General features: G+C 43.1%; 1 protein-coding gene across 8 annotated transcripts in view; it reads left to right on the forward strand.

Moving 5' to 3' along the window:
* The first annotated feature begins 249 nt into the window (after positions 1–249).
* The window catches only part of LOC140516228 (kinetochore protein Nuf2-like), a 276,512-nt gene continuing 259,246 nt past the window's right edge, over positions 250–17,515 (forward strand). Inside the window, exons 1-4 of one of the 8 annotated variants that reach the window (XM_072627272.1) lie at positions 1,207–1,687; positions 3,202–3,245; positions 3,421–3,504; positions 4,086–4,178. The gene's annotated coding sequence lies outside the window, so the exon portion shown is untranslated. The other 7 variants (XM_072627275.1, XM_072627271.1, XM_072627273.1 and 4 more) reach the window with 7 other exon arrangements.

Here is a 17,515-nt window from a genome sequence, read left to right on the forward strand (position 1 = left end):
GAGTATCTGGTTTCTTTTGTGCCTTCTGCATAGGAGGTAGGAGGAAGGAATGGAGGGAGAGGGAGGATTGCGATCCGAAAAGAAAACCAGAAACACCAAATCCCTTTTTCTTTTCCACCCCGAGGATTGGCAAAGTCCCCTGAGGAGGGGCTGGAGGCCGGGCTTGTGTCTGTTGGGTCTTTTTTTTTTTTCAGCTTTTGAATGTGAAACTTTAATATAAGAGAAGAATAAGAGACATGTCCACAGCAGAACATAAAGGGACCTCCTCTGAAATCTAAGCACTTCCATTTCCGTACGTGAAAAGGGACACATTCTCTTCAGAGCTGTCAGGCTTTTCTTTCCCAACCTGGAGGTTTTCTTTTTTCCGCTGCTGGGCACTTTTTACTTTCCTGCTCTCTCTGAGGCAACAATCCCCGCCCCTAACACAACGAGACCAGGCATCACAACGAACACGAACACATACATTCACAGGCAACCTCGGTATTCGGAGATATCTGTAAACTTACACAGACATACACAGATACATTCAAACCCATCTCTACTAGACCGCTTTCCTTATTGCTACTTGTCTGTTGTTTCTCTAAAGGTGGATAGTATTTTCCTTCCTCTGTCCAAGGGTTTCCACGATTCCCTAAATGAACCAGCTCATCATTTGCAGCAGTATTCCAACCCAATGACAATCTATCTGAGAAATTGTCCAGGAAGGATTTTCCCCCAACGGTCTGGCTTGTTTTCAGGGAAAGGTGACCCTCGATCCTGGCGAGACCACTTCTTTTCTCCCTCTTGCCCAGCATTCTACTCCAGCCCCCACCCCCAACTCCACGGATGGGCTGTTGTGGTATAGGCCTTCAGGGCAGCTTTGAGTCCGGGGAGGCGCCTCCGCCTCCTCTTTAATTGACGTCAGTTCCCTGCAGCAGGAAGGGGTCAAGGACTCTGCTGCTCGCTGCTCTCTCCCTGAAAGGAAGGTGAGCTGATCTCCTGAGAAAGAAAAAGAAAAAAGAAGGCATGGTGTGAGGGAAGGGCCCTGAGACTGCGTGCAGGGGCTGGGGTGGGGGTGGCACATCTGGGACTCTGATATTTCCTCTCCCTGCCTGGCTGCCAAGTCTGGAGTCCCGCAGGGATCCCCTGTTTTGGAGGTGATCTAGCTGCCCAACAACCGACAAGCTAAACCGGGCCCCCTGCCCCGCTTTTCTGAGCTAGGTAGGTTCCAGGTCCCTCTTCTATGGACTCCTCAAGTCTTCTCCCCGCCTTCCCTCCCTCCCCCCGAGATTTGTGACTCAGCTGAAGTGTCAGGGGATTCCGAGAGGCAGAAGCCCAGTGGAGGGGCAAGCCCTGCCAGTGCTCAGCCGGCCCCGCACCCCGAGGAACAGGGCCCCTGGAGGTCACTGCCCACATCCCTTAGGAGCCACGCCCACAGCACCTAAACCAGCCTTGGCAGTCCCGGCTCCTCAGCTCCAAAGCCAGCCCAGCTAAGTGAGGTCAGACCATCTTAGCGCACCCTAAGTGCTTCCTGGCCATGGGACTGTGGCGGTAGAGGGAGAGGGCCTCGGCTGCCCTGCTGTCCTCTAACATCCCACCCCCTAGCTTTGGGGAGCCGGCACCCAGATTGGAACCTTTTCATCGGGAGCTGCTACAGCACAAAGAAGACCCAAATGGGGAGGGTAGGTTTGCAGGTACCTTGGAATAGGTAAGAGCCGCCAGGCAAACACAACCCATACATACCCCTGCCAGCCCATCCTAACAATCCGCCCCTGCCAGCCCATCCTAACAATCCGCCCCTTGCCCGGGCTGGGAGGGACGCCGAGGTCTCTTCTTAGCCTCCCCTGGTCCTTCTCTGTCCTCCAGCAAATGCTGAGCTGTCTGGGACAGTTGGAGGACTGAAAGCTGGCAAGGCTAGGGGTTGGTGGGATCGCCGGAAGCATCCCATGGTCCTCCTGACGAGAGACTCTGGGCACGGGTGCTTGGGTTTCCCCCCCTCCCCTTCTTCACAAACACAGCACCCCCTCAAATCGCTTTCCATGCTAGCTCTGCTCCCTTTGTTTTCTTTTTTAAAACACTTTTGCTTCTATAGTTCATAATTTTTTTCCTAGTCTACACACAATGCTCATGGCATTGGTAATGAGAAACACCAGCATCCAAACGCGCACAAAAGTTTAAGAAACACAACACAACTGCCCAGGTTTTTTTTTTTTTATTTTATTTTAAACACAGCGTAACTGTCCAGGGTATCAACATTTTTCTAGCTAGCAAATTTGAGGCTTTTGTAGTAAGCAGAACAAATTAGAACCAAGGAAAGTGTCAGAATCATATACTTTCCAATCACTTTTCTAATTCCTCCTACAAAACAGCTCAAGATGTAATTAAGATAAATGAAATAGACAAGAGGAGGAGGCGTTACTTACCCTAGTGGCTTTACACTACTGAAGGAATGTGTTAAATAATTTTGAGGATGGGGTTGTGGAAGATATGGAGCTGGGATTGCATCAGTGGGAGAACTTCATGAATTTCCTATCTGCCCCTTACATAGCTCGCTTTGTACAGATTTGTTTGCATGTTTCCCCCATGAGACTGAGAGCTCCTTGGGAGCAAGACTGGTCTCTGCCTCGTCCTGCATCCCCAGGGCCCAGCTCAGTGCCTGGAACATAGTAGGCACCCAAGAAATCTTTATTAATTGATTGAAAATGACCTCCGTTGAATATGTACAATTATCTGTAGCAGTGCATCTGTATCATAGTTCAAGAGAGTTGTTTGAGTTACAGGTTCTAAGTGACTTAACCATGGTCACGCAGCCCGAAGCATAACATGGACCCAGATTTTCCTCACTCCAGGATCAGCCTTCTAACTACTGCACAGTATCTTTGCTTGTCTACTTTTTGTGCCGTCTAAATGTGAATGCCCTAGGATGCGGCTCTGTTGGGGGCCTCTCCTTGTATTTTAGAGTGCCATTAGCTTTATCATTCCATTGGATTCAAGAGGAGAAGGTGTCCTTGCTTTTCACATTTAATTATGCCTGATTTTCCTATTCAAAATTGCCCCTGGGGTTTGTGTTAGTGTTACTGTTATTACTTAACACTTTCTGCTCCCCTTTCTTGCAGAGGTAGATAGTCCTTCTCAACAAGAAAAGCCCTACAGATTCTAGGAATTTTTAGAACATTTGAATTCCATTTTGAGTTCACTCATGTCATTCTCTGTCCCCACCAGGAATTCAAGATCAACACTGTATAAAGACACAGACTTGTGTGCTGGTATGTGCCTGTGTATCTACATATACCTACACATGTACATATATGTATTCAGCCATATAGTATGTACTTGCATGTGTAAGTTCGGAACCTGGAGATGGATGGCCTTTTTCGTTCCTAAGTCTTTGCCAATCAACCTGAATTTTATTATTATTCTGAATAGCTTTGTCATTCCCAGGTAGTCTTCCAATACTGTTGCTGTTCCTGTATGTAGCATGAGAGAGATGATTCATTGAGGACCCCTTCTCCAACTCTAATCAGCGTGAGTCAGTTCCTGATGATTTTAAAAGGGTATTGATTGTAGTAATTCTTTGAATCCAGGTGTTTAGTTATCCATATCTACTCAATCACCTGGTCACATATATAAGATGAAGCAATGTGTTAATCCACCTTTTGTCTAGGTCCCATCAGAATCTAAGTTCTAATACGAGCAGCCCATCAATCTTGTAACCACCTAGTCTTGGAGATTTCCCTTGTTTCTCCCAATGCTGCTGACATCTCATTTTGGCTTCTTTGAGCTTATGGGCCACAGGTCTGTATTTTGTACAGTGTCCTGAGAATGTCTAAGTACTCAATCTCCAGATTTTCAGATCAGGTGTCCAAGCCTTCACCAACAGGACCCTGGGAAGGCAGGGGTCATCTCAGATCCTGAGGATGGTCTGACATCCACTTGCTTAGTGAGGACCAAGTAATTGCTATTGGTTCAGAGCTCTGCCTCCTTACTTAGTTTCTAGGTTGGACAATTTTCATCCCCATCTACATTCTCTTGGCCTATTTCCTTTCACTCTGGCTTCCCTACAGATTTCATTTCAATAGTCAGGGACTGAAGTTTTCTGTTTTCAGAGGACAGATCATCTGGAGGGACACAGGAGGCCAGCCTTCATCATCTCTCTTGCTCATCCAGCCGTTCCCCCTGACCCTTTCTGAACTGCACAGGTGAGTAAACTGAGACTCTGGTTCCTTGTCTGCAGGAGACCAGTGCACATACCAGTTGTAAAGGATGCCTTCTAGGAAATGGCTAGACTTGGAACTGTGCATGCAAGATGCTTGTTTGACATCTTCCTTAGAGCAGGCTAGAGCCTGGCATAGTAGCTGGGTTTTGGAGATTTGGCAAGCCAAAGTTAAGTGTTTGTGGATGCCTGGATGGAAGGAGGCAAGCAGGTAGAGCAGCCAGGACAAAGGCATTTCAGGTACTGTTTCATGCCTGCTTTTTCTCTCCTTCTAAACATTCCCAACCTCCTCTGTTCTGCGTTCATTCCATCACGACTGTCCTCTTCGGCTATCTCCAGCATCTATCCTCTCATTCCCAATTCAATCCTAACTAGAATTGGCCAGTTAACCCAGACCATTTATTTTCATTGAATTCTTCTTCCTTTTATTTTTCTTCTATTTTTCTGTTGGACCCCTCCACCCACACAGCCCCAGGAAGATTATTCAATTGCACCTTTCCTTTTTCCTTATCTAATCATGAAGGGACTTAAGGAAACTCTTCCTCTCCATCCTCCAAGCTTGCAGGTGCGCACACACATACCTACATAAATATACATAGGAGGAGGCATGCAAAAGCTGAGGCTTGGGGAACATTTCTGTTCACTGAGAACACATCCAGAGGATACCAGGCTTTTCAAGGTTCATTTCCATGCCGTCCTTCCTTCTTTGAGTGAGAGAACACAGATTCCTTTGTGGCACTGAAGTCTTATCTTTTATTCTCCTCTCCTGTTCCTCCTTTCTCCCTATTTCACTCATCCTATCCTGGGTGGTCTGCCTGCCTCCCTGACTGAATGCCCAGCTGCCCTTCTCAGCCACCCAGAGTGTAAAAAGTTTGCCTACTGGCAGTGACACTTGGCTTTCTGTCCCTCATCCAGACACTCACCAATCTCCTTTCCTTTCTGTCTCTAGGTCTTGTGCACCACTCCTCACCAGGTCCCAACCAGTTTTGGCAAGGAATTCAGTGGGTATATGTCTGCTTGGCTCCATATGCAGGGGCACATCCCTACATAGATGGGTTTTAGAAGCTGTGAGACAGCCTGCCCACTCAAGACCTATCCCTGGCATTCTGGGCTTCTTCCTCTCCTTCTACTTTGATCTCCATGTGGAGGTCAGTAGTAGTAGTAGTAGCAACAAGCAGCAGCAGCAGTAAGGCAGTTCTCTGTTGCCTGCCCTTACCCTCTGTCCTCCAGGGGTGTGTGTGTGTGGGGGGGTGTTGTTGTGAGGTTATCAATATGTTTCATGGGTGGCAAAGCCTTTTTCTTTCTTCCTTTCCTTTTTTCCTTCGTTCTTGTTCATTCCTTTTGGTATCCCTTTCTTTCTCCTTTCCTTTCTCTTTCCCCCTCTCCTTTCCTCCCTGGCAAAGGAGGACCAGATTAGGTAGGGGACCAGTAAGTCATTAATTCTCCCAGGGGACTTCTTGACTTTCTGTTCTCCTGGTTGTGCTAGTACTATTCCTTGATTCCAGGTTAGCCCTGGGAATGCTGGGCTAAGTGACAGGGAGAAGAAGAGAGGGCCAGCTGCTTGGAAGGGATGGCCAAGAAGAAGGTTGGTTGAGTGACTTTGGATCTAGAGACATGGTGGCTAGCAAGCCTGGACTTTGTTTTTCTTTTGGCCTCTGCCTGAGCCCTCCCATGAGAGGGGGCAAATCTCAGTACTCAAATATATTTATAAATACATACACATAATGCATACATACATATGTAGCACATATATATGCACATATTTCAGGTATATGAAAGTACAAATCATCTGTATTTAGCTTCCTTTGCAACTCAACTTACCAGCTTTAAATTTTATGCCTAGGTGTCAAGGTTCTTGATTATTTGCCAAACTTGTCACAGTGTAATACCAGCCCCCTCCCAGTTTGCCATAAAAACTCTAAAGAATGACTTCCAAGACCACAGCCCACCTTAGTTCCACAAGATGTCTTTAGTTTTTAGGAAAGGAATATTCATTCACCATCTCTCTCTCTCTCTCTCCCTCTCTCTCATGCTCTCTCCCTCTCCCTCACTTTCTCTCCCCCCCTCCCTCTCTCTCCCTCTCTCTCCCTCCCTCTCTCTCCTTCTCTCTCCCCTTTCTCTCCCTCTTTCTCCCTCTCTCTCCCTCTCTCTCACTCTCTCATTCTCTTTCTCTCTCTCCCCCCTCCCTCTCTCTCTCTCCCTCTCTTTCCCTCCCTCTCTCTCCTTCTCTCTCCCCTCTCTCTCCCTCTTTCCCCCTCTCTCTCCCTCTCCCTCCCTCTCCCCCTCTCTCTTCCTCCCTCTCCCCCTCTCTCTTCCTCCCTCTCTCTCCTTCTCTCTCCCCTCTCTCTCCCTCTTTCTCCCTCTCTCTCTCTCCTTCTCTCTCCCCTCTCTCATTCTCTCTCTCTCTCTCTCATTCTCTCTCTCTCTCTCCCCTCCCTTCCTCTCTCTCCTTCTCTCTCCCCTCTCTCTCCCTCTTTCTCCCTCTCTCTCCCTCTTTCTCCCTCTCTCTCCCTCTCTCTCCCTCTCCCTCCCTCTCCCCCTCTCTCTTCCTCCCTCTCCCCCTCTCTCTTCCTCCCTTTCTCTCCTTCTCTCTCCCCTCTCTCTCCTTCTTTCTCCCTCTCTCTCCCTCTCTCCCTCTCTCATTCTCTTTCTCTCTCTCTCTCTCCCCCCCCTTCCTCTCTCTCCCTCACTCACACACACGCTGACACTCTGAATCTTTAGACATTAACAAAAGTACAATATAAAACTCTGGATTTCTGTCCTTCAATTATTTTACATATTTATACATTTGCTGGATTTAGAAACAAACATTTAGAACAAAAGTTCATACTCCCCAGTGCTGGGGAAGCATGAAATTTTAAATGAGATAGGCAAGGTGAGGGGTTGGGGAATTTCCATTGGTTTTTCTCTCTAGCATGAGCTGAAGAAGCAGTGGGGGTTTCTCCTAGGACATCTTGTGTTTGTCCTTTGTTCTCATAGAGGACCATGACATCTGTGAAATTGAAATGCCAGATGAATCATACAGATTATATGTTCTTTGGGAGTTTAGAGGAAGTTCGGTGTAGATGGACTATTTGAGGAAATGTTGAAGGAGTGAATAGAAGAGAGATCGTCCCAGGAAGTTGTATGATAATGAATAAATGATTAAAAAAGTAACCAACTGATTCAATTATTGACTGAGTTAATGAGTGAATGAAGAAGCATTTAGGAAGCCAGAGACCATTCTAAGCCTTGCGGATGCAAATACAAAAGTAGCATCCCCTTTTCTCAAAGAAGCTTACACTCTGAAAGGCATAATGACATATGGGGTGCAGGAGTTGATGGCTAGAAGAGAGAGTTTTGTGCGCCTTGGCCAGGGTCACACAGCTAATAAACATCTGAAGCTGGGTTGGAACTCAGGAAGATGAAACCTGGAGCTCTATCCACTGTGAGACCTACCTCCACCTCATATATAGGTGCCAAATATAAATGTCCTACCATAACCACAACCACCACAACAAAAATAGACAGTATTGGAAGAGGAACCATAGCTGCCAACTAAGGTTTTAGGGAGAGTTTTTTTTAAATGCAGGGAGTAAAGAAGGTCACAAAAGACAAAGTATATAACTTCAAATAAAAATTTAAAATCTCTTGCATGAACAAAATCAGTGCAACAATATTAAAAAGAAAAAGTGTCATTAGGAACAAATTTTCACATAAACATCCCTATAAATAGATATCCAAGACAGACAATATGCTGAATGAGCAAATATTTGTTAAGCATCTACTATGTACCAGGCACTGGGGCTGCAAATAGAAAATTAATAAACAGTCCCTGTTCTCAAGAATCTTTGATTCTAGTGTACCCAAATAGATCATTCTACATCTAGACCTAGGCATGACCCTAACCTTAATGTAGTGGTGTAATGGTTAGAGTGGGTTCAAGCCCTACCACTGGCACATAGTGGCTACATGCGTATGGACAAGCCATTGAAGCTTTTGATATCTGAGGCATCACTCCAAATTGCAGAACAGGGGCCAGTTACCCTAGCAGAGGGAACTTCCTCACCAGGAGTGCCTTACAACAATGACAACCTGTCAGGTTGAGGCTGAAGAAGATAAAGAACTCTTTCCTTAAAGGTAAGAGGAGCAAATGTTATATTTACAAAAGAAGAAATGCACATAATGAACACAGATTTGGGTAAATTGAAATTGTGAAGCTCCAGCCTCCATTATCACATCACATTTTCCTTCTAAATATATGTAGGAAATGACAAAGCCTCATGTTTTCCAATTATATTTGTGCCTCTCCAGCTGTTCTGAGTAGTACTAGAAAAGAAGTATGACTGTTTCTCCAGAGACATGGACTTTAAAGCCCAGGGAAAGGCAGTCTGAATAGGAAGCCCCTTGTATCTAGTAACTCCAAGCTAGACTCCACCCTGACATGGGCTTCCCAATACCCAGGCAGAAAATCTCAGAATGCTTCTCAGTTCCTTCACTAAAGCAGCTCCCTTTCCCCTGTGCCCCCTCCCTCCCCCCCCCCCCCCGCTTTCTCCTAATCACAGAGGCATCATGTGGTTTTCAAACTGATTTCTAAAAGTATACCCAGAACATGTACAGTTGCTGCCTACTCACTTGTAGAATTTCTGTTCCTGTTCCTCTCTTCTGGGGATGCCAAGGCATCCCTTTTGTTAATCCAGGAAATAGGAAGGAGCTCTTGAGCCACTTCTGAAGCAGATCTTGAGGCACCACTTAAGCCATTAGGAGATTCTGCAAAGATTAAAGTGTCTAATGAGAATGATGAAAAGCCTCCTTACCTCCCTGTAGAGCAATGAGTCTTTGAATAACTAGTGAAAAAAAATCTAATGAATCTCTAATCCTGTGGACAAAGGGGAATGCAAGGAGGCTCAGTGGTGGGGCTGGGAGAGGTTGGAGTCAGATTTCTGAGAGGTGTCTTAATCAAAAGCTTCTCCAAAGACCTGAGAAAATGCTTGGCAGCTTCATCATCAGTGGCTCCTTTAGATGAATTCCCCAAAGATCTCTATCCAAAATGACATCTTCATTTCCTCCACTCCCATCTTATCTTGGACTAGCTGGCTCAGTTGGCTGTGTAGTCTCCTCAGAGTAGCCTCAGGGATACTCAGGTCAATTCCTGAACATGCAGTTCTGCTAAAGAAGCCATGTTACAGAGTGGAAATAGAAGGCAGAGCCAAGATGGCTCAGTGAGAACAAGTACTCACCTAAGCACTAAGACAAACTCTTCCAGATACCTCCGCAAAGAGAATCCAATTTTAGAGTGGTAGAATCCAATAAGAGATGGAATGTGGTAGATTTCCAGCCCAGGATGGTCGATGGGAAGGATCTATTGCACAGGGCCGGAGGAGTGCACAGCACACAGGCTGTACCAGGCAAATTCCACCATAGCAAAGCCGAGTAGGAAGCCCTGGGCAGGCTGAAGCAGCAGCAGCACTGAGAAATCTCAAACATATAAGCCCAGAACAGGAGTCTAGTGGAAATGAGTGAGAGAGAAGTGCAGAACTCCTGGGAACAACAGCAGCTACTCCTGAGACCATCAGCCCACAGTTTAAATGTCTATAAGTCACCTACTTGAACTTCTTGGAGCCAAGATGGCAGAATGATCTGTAAATGCTCTCCTCCTCCCCTTTTTGACCTTGAAAAACCCAGAGAATATTTCCCCAGGAAAAATTCTGCAATAGTGGGATCAGACGAAGGGGTAAACAGTCCCTTAGCCTGCGAGGCTAGGACACTTGCTAAGGGAGGGGGTCCCTCTTGCTGTGGCTGAAGGGGACCAGTGCAGGACAGGAGCTGTCCCAGGCAGCCCCATCTCAATGAACCGGGAGGAGATCCTGAGCCCGAGGGGATTGGAGCCCATAATCGTCAACACCAGGACCTCAGGCGTGCCTCAGCATAGCCAGGGGAATTGGCAAGACACTAGCACAGACAGGGTTCAACAATCGCTGAGCATGGTGGAGTTGCGAACTGATACAACCATTTTGGAGAGCAATCTGGAATTATTCCCAAAGTGTTTTTAAAAACCCCCCCAAATCAAACCTCTCTGTACCCTTTGACCCAGCAATGTCACTACTACTTGTATCCCAAGGTGATTTAGGAAGAAAGGAAAAGAACTTCTATGCTCTAAATATTTATAGCACATTTTGTAGCCCTTTGTGCATAGTTCCAAATTGCCCTCCAGAATGATAGGATCAACTCACAGTTCCACCAACAATGAATTAGTGTTCCAACTCTCCCACATCTTCTTCAACATTTATTTTTTTTTTACCACTGTCATTTTTTATTAATTTATTTGTTTTCAGTTGTCTACAATCACTTTTGTAAGTCTTAGATTTTTCTCCCCCTTACTCCTCTCCTCCTCCCTGAGATGGCATGCAATCTTATATGGATTTTACACATACATTCTTATTAGACACATTTTCATATTAGTCATGTTGCATTGAAGAATTAAAAAGAATGGGAGAAACCATAAGAAAAAACAAAACATAACACAAGAGAAAATATTGTGCTTCATTCTGTGTTCCAATCCCATAGTTCTTTCTCTGGATGTGGATGGCATTTTGCCTCAAGAGTCCATTGGGAATGTTTTGGTTCCTTGCATTGCTGTGAGGGGCTAAGTCCACCGGAAAAATTCCCTGCACGCTGTGATTGTTACTGTAACCCTAAATGCCCTGGTTCTCCTTTCACTCAGCATCAGTTCATATATGTCCTTCTAGGACTCTCTGAAGTCTTCCTGTTCATCATTTCTTATAGCACAAGAGTATTCCATTACATTCACATACCACAACTTGTACAGCCAATCGAGGGCATCCCCTTGATTTCCAGTTCTTGGCCACCACAAAGAGAGCTGCTATAAATATTTTTGTAAATGTGGGACCCTTTCCCATTTTTATGATCTCTTTGGGATACAGTCCTAGAAGCAATATTGCTGGGTCAAAAGGTTATGTTTGTTCTTCCTTCTTGAAGAGGACCATGACATCAGGATGATGACATGACTTGCAGTTGACTTTGATTTGCATGACAGAGGATTGTGCAAAGTCACCAACCTCACTTTCTTCTCCTGAGCCTGGTCAAAAGGTATGCATGTTTTTGTAACCCTTTGGGCATAGTTCCAAATTGTTTTCCAGAATGGTTGGATCAGTCCACAGCTCCACCAACAATGAATTAATGTTCCAACTCTCCCACATCTTCTCCAACATTTATCATCTTCCTGTTTTATCATGTTAGTCAATATGATAGGTGTGATGTCTTACCTCAGAGTTGTTTTGATTTGCCTCTCTCTAATCAGTAGTGAATTAGAACATTTTTTTCATATGACTACAGAAAGCTTTAATTTCTTCTACAGAAAACTGCCTGTTCATGTCCTTTGACTATTTGTCAATTGGGGAATGATTTGTATTCTTGTACATTTGACTCAGTTCTCTATATATTTTAGAAATGAGGCCTTTATAACGGACACTAGTTACAAAAGTTCTTTCTGGTAGATTGGTATGCCACTGAATAAGTAAATTAATTTAGGTAGAATTTTCATTTTTATTATATTAGCTTGGCCTACCCACGAGCAACTGATGTTTTTCCACTTACTTAGATCTGACTTTATTTGTGCCAAAAGTGTTTTGTAATTTTGTTCATATAGTCCCTGTGTTTGTTTTGGCACGTAGACTCCCAGATATTTTATAGTGTTTACTGTACCTTTAAATGGGATTTCTCTTTCTATCGCTTCCTGTTGGATTTTGTTAGTAATACATAAAAATGCAGATGATTTATGTGGGCTTATTTTGTAACCTGCAACTTTGTCAAAGTTGTTTATTATTTCAAGTAGTTTTTCACTTGATTCATCTCCATGATGAGGTATATCATCATACCATCTACGTAGAGTGATAACTTAGTTTCTTTGTCTGTTATAATTCCTTTAATTTCTTTTTCTTCTCTTATTGCTAAGGCTAACATTTCTTGTACCATATTGAATAACAGTGGTGATAATGGACAACCTTGTTTTATACCTTATCTTATTGGAAATGCATCTGGCTAATCATCATTGCATATAATGCTTACTGATGGTTTTAGGTAGATACTCCTTATTATTTTAAGGAAAGCTCCATTTATTCCTATGCTCTGCAGTGTTTTCAATAGGAATGGGTGTTGTATTTTGTCAAAAACTTTTTCTGTGTCTATTGAGATAATCACGTGGTTTCTGTTAGTTTTGTTGTTGATATGATCAATAGTGCTGATAGTTCTCCTAATATTGAACCAATCCTGCATTCCTGATATAAATCTTACCTGATGATAATGTATTATTCTCATGATAAATTGCTGTATTCTTTTGGATAATATCTTATTTAAAATGCTTGTATCTATATTCGTTAGAGTAATTGGTCTATGATTTTTTTCCTCTGTTTTAGGTCTTCCTAGTTTAGGTATCAGAACCACATTTGTATCATAAAAAGAATTTGGTAGGACTCCTTCACCAACTTCCTCAAATAGCTTATATAGTATTGGAATTAACTGTTCTTTAAATGATAAAATTCACTTGTAAATTTATCTGGCCTTAGAAATATTTTCCTAGGGAGTTCTTTGATGGCTTGTTCAATTTCTTTTTCTGAGATGGTGTTATTTAAGTATTCAACTTCCTCTTCTGTTAATCTGGGCAATTTATATTTTTAGACATTCATCCATCTCACTTAGATTGCCAAATTTATGGGCATATAGTTGGGCAAAGTAGTTTCTAATTATTGTTTTAATTTCTTCCTTTTGGGAAATGAGTTCACCCTTTTCCTTTTTCATATTGGTAGTTTGGTTTTCTTCTTTTTTAAAAAATCAAACTAATCAAAGGTTTATCAATTTTATTGGTTTTTTCATAAAACCAACTCTTAGGTTTATTTATTAGTTCAATAGTTTCCTTAATTTTCATTTTATTAATCTCTCCTTTGATTTTCAATATTTCTAATTTGATATTTACTTGGGGATTTTCAACTTGTTCTTTTTCTAGCTTGTTCAGTTGCATGCCCAATTCATTGATCTCCTCTTTCTCTATTTTATTCAAGTAGGCATTCAATGATATAAAACTCCTTTTAAGAACTGCTTTTTTAGCATCCCATAAGTTTTGGTAGGCTGTTTCATTATTGTCATTTTCTTGAATGAAGTTGTGGATTGTTTCTATGATTTGTTGTTTAACCCATTCATTCTTTAGGATTAGATTATTTAGTTTCTAATTAATTTTTGGTTTATCTTCCCATGGCCTTTTATTACATATAATTTTTATTGCATTATGATCTGAGAAGGATGCATTAACTATCTCTGCCTTTTTGCACTGAATTGTGAGGTTTTTATGTGTTAGGGGCGGAGCCCTAATTACCGCATCACTCACCCTGCCCAAGGGTCTTCAGACGTCTCTGGCTCCCCTCGGGGGGTCGAGGGGAGAATCACTAGGCAGAACACCGGAGGTGGGTAAGAGCAGCTTTATTACATGACGGTCAGCAAGAAATCCCCCCGAGCCCCTCCTGGTCAGTGAATATATACCTTAGGTTTCTCCCTCCCATTCGGGGAAGTTCTCCTCCCATTCCGGGTAGGCTCCTCCCCAGTTCCTCCCTGAGGGCGGAGCCCAGCCCAGTCCAGTAGAGCCGCCCCAGTGCCAGCGTGGCAATGCCTTGTCAGCAGTGCCACCGTGGCAAAGCCACGTCAGCAGGTCCAGACTCTTGGGCGTCTCCTAACCTCCCAGGGGGCCCAGGTCCAGAGAGCCCCTCACATTTATGTCCTAGTAAATGGTCAGTTTTTGTATATGTGCCATGTACCACTGAGAAAAAGGTATATTCCTTTCTATCCCTATTTCATTTTCTCCAGAGATCTATCATATCTACCTTACACCTATTCTATTCACCTCCTTAACTTCTTTCTTGTTTATTTTGAGGTTAGATTTATCAAGTTCAGAGAGGGGGAGGTTGAGGTCCCCTGCTAGTGTAGTTTTGCTGTCTATTGCTTCCTATAACTCCCTTAACTTCTCCTCTAAGAATATGAATGCTATGCCACTTGGTGCATATATGTTTAGTAATGATATTGCTTCGTTGTCTATGGTGCCTGTTAGCAGGATTTAGTTTTTTTCCTTACCTCTTTTGATTAGATTTGTTTCTACTTTTGCTTTGTCTGAGATTAGGATTGCTACCCATGTTTTTTTAAAATCAGCTGAGTCATAATACATTCTGCTCCAACCTCTTACCTTTACCCTGTGTGCATCCCCTGCTTCAAATGTGTTTCTTATAAACAACATGTTGTTGGATTATGACTTTTAATCCATTCTGCTATCTGCCTCCATTTTATGGCAGAGTTCATCCCATTCACACACACAGTTATGATTACTATCTGTGTCTTTCTACCCTCTTTCACCCCTTTATGCTTTTAGTTCTCCCTTCTCTCATCCCTGCTACAGCAGAGTTTTAATTTTTGATCACCGCCTCCCTCAGTCTTCCCTCCTTTTTTTCAGCCCCCCTCCTTTTTACTCCGCTTTTTGCTAACTACTTCTTCCCTCCCTTTAGCCTCCCCTCCCTTTTCTTTCCCCTCCTACTGCCTATAGGGCAAATTAGATTTCTATACTTAACTGAGTTTGTTGTTCCCTCCTTGAACCAAATCAGATGAGCATAAATCTCTGACAGTGCTCATCTCCCTCCCTTCTTTCCCTCTACTATAATATGGTTTTGTTCCTCTTCCTGTGATGTAATTTACCTTTTTTACCCTTAATTTACCTTCTCACCCTTAAATTACATTTTTTATCATATCATTTATTTTATGCCCACTCCCCCTACCAATGTATATCCCTTTTAAATATTATAATAAATATGCAGTTCTCAAGATTAACAAATGTCATCTTCCCTTAGAGGGATGTCAACAGTTTGCCCATATTGAATAACAAGTTTTTCCTCCATCTTTTCTTTTTTATATCTCTCATGAGACTTGTATTTGAAGATTACATTTTTCATTGAACTCTGGCCTTTTCATCAGCAAGGTCTGGAAAGCCTTCATTTCATTGAATAGTCCAAGCTCATTTGCCTTAGAAAATATATTCAAGTTCCTCCAATCTTTTATATTGCAAGGTCCTGTGTGATCCTGACTCTAGTTCTCCAATATCTGCATTGTTTCTTTCTGGCTACTTGCAGTATTTTCTCTTCAACTTGATAGTTCTGGAATTTGGTAACAATATTCCTTGGTGTTGCCAGTTTGAGATATCTTTAAGGAGGTGATCGGTGGATTCTTTCAATGACTATTTTGCCCTCTGGATGTAGAACCTTAGGGCAGTTTTCCCTGATGATTTCTAAGAAGATATTGTCCAGGCTCTTTTTTTCTTCATGGCTTCCTGGCAGATCAATAATTCTTAGATTTTCTCTGCTGGGTCTATTTTCCAGGTCAGTTAATTTTTCCAATGAGATATTTTATATTTTCTTTCTATTTTTCTTTCCTTTTTTCCATTTTTTCATTCCTTAGATTCTGTTTGACTGATTTTTGGTGTGTCCTAGAGTTATTAGCTTCTACTTGCCCAATTCTAATTTTTGTTAGATTGTTTTCTTCAGTTAACTTTTGCATCTCCTTTTCCATTTGTGCAATTGTTCCTTTTAAGGAGTTATTTTCTTTTTTAAAATTAATTAATTTATTTTTAGATTATGACATTCATTTCCACAAAATTTTGAGTTCCAGTTTTTCTCCCCATCTCTCCCCTCTCCCCACCCCATAACACCTTGCATTCTGATTATCCCTTCCATCAATGTGCCCTCCCTTCTATCACACCCCACCCTTCCCTTATCCCATCTTTTCACTTTTCTTGTAGGGCAAGATAGATTTCTATACCCCATTACCTGTATTTCTTATTTCCCAGTTATATGCAATAACAATTCTCAACATTTGTTTCTAATACTTTGAATTCCACCTTCTCTCCCTTCCTCCCTCCCCACCCATTCCCACTGAGAAGTCAAGCAATTCAGTACAGGCTATATATGTGTTGTTTTGCAAAAGACTTCTATAATAGTCATGTTGTGTAAGACTAACTATATTTCCCTCCATCCTACCCTGTCCCCCCCTTTATTCTATTCTCTCATTTGACTTAAGGAGTTATTTTCTCCAGTTAGATTTTGTACTTCTTTTTCCATTAGCCCAATTTTCCTTTTAAATTCTTCTTGAATTATTTTTTCATATTTTTAATTTCATTGACCAATTTTTATTCTCCCTCTCTAATTTGGCTTTAAAAATACTTTTTTAACTCTTCCAAGAATGCTCTTTGGACTTGAGACCAGTTCATATTTCCTTCTGAGGTTTCAGATGGGAGTACAGTCTCAATGCTGACCTCTTCTGTATTTGTTTTTTGGTCCTTGTCCCCAGAGTTAGATTCTATGGTCTTTTCTTTTCTGGTTTGTTTGCTGCTTATAATGATTACCTTTTCCCCGGCCTTTAAAGTGTATTTCAGCTTCTGTGGTACAGAGGACTCTGTCCTGTGTCTCTTGTGTTTAGAACTTGAGACTTTGGGTATTGTGGCCTCTGGTTCTTTCAGCTAGAAGCTAGAAGACTGAAGCTTTCCTGGTGCTGAGCTGACTGGTGTGCCAAAGCAAAGGCCAGGTGAATCTGAGATTCCCTGGAGTTATCCTGGAGCTCACTGTGTGAGGTGTGGGGGGTGGTGGTCTGGCTGCAGGAGGTCTCCTCTCCTGAGCTAGAGCACAGGCAGGCTCAGCAGTTGGTGAACCCCTGTCTGCGCTAGTGTCTTGCTGATTCCCCTGGCTGTGCTAAGGTATGTCTGGGATCCTGCTCTTAGAGCATACATGCTCCACCCTCCAAGGGCTCAGGATCTCCTCCTGGTACACTGAGGTGGGGCTGTCTGGGCCAGCTCTGGTCTTGCCCTGGTCCCCTTCAGACACAGCAAGCAGAACCCCCTTTGTGATTTTCCTAGCCTCTAGAGCTAAGAGACTGTTTACCCCTTTGGCTGATCCCACTATTGCAGGACTTTTCCTGAGGAAATATTCTCTAGGTTTTTCAAGGTCAACAAGGGGAGGGGAAGAACATTTACAGTTCACTGTGCCCTCTTGAATCCTGGAAGTTCCAGTAGGTGACTTACAGACATTTAAACTGTGGGCTGATAGTCTCAGGAGAGGCTGCTGCTGTTACCAGGAGTTCTGCACTTCTCTCTCACTCATTTCCACTAGACTCCTGTTCTGGGCTTATATGTTTGAGAGTCCACACTACTGCTTCTTCCTCAGACCTCCTGGCAATTCCTGCTCAGCTTTGTAATGGCAAGGTCAACAGTGCTACAGCCTATACTCTCTGCACTCCTACCCCATG

Source organism: Notamacropus eugenii, chromosome X (assembly GCF_028372415.1).
Source record: "Notamacropus eugenii isolate mMacEug1 chromosome X, mMacEug1.pri_v2, whole genome shotgun sequence".
Taxonomy (NCBI): domain Eukaryota; kingdom Metazoa; phylum Chordata; class Mammalia; order Diprotodontia; family Macropodidae; genus Notamacropus; species Notamacropus eugenii.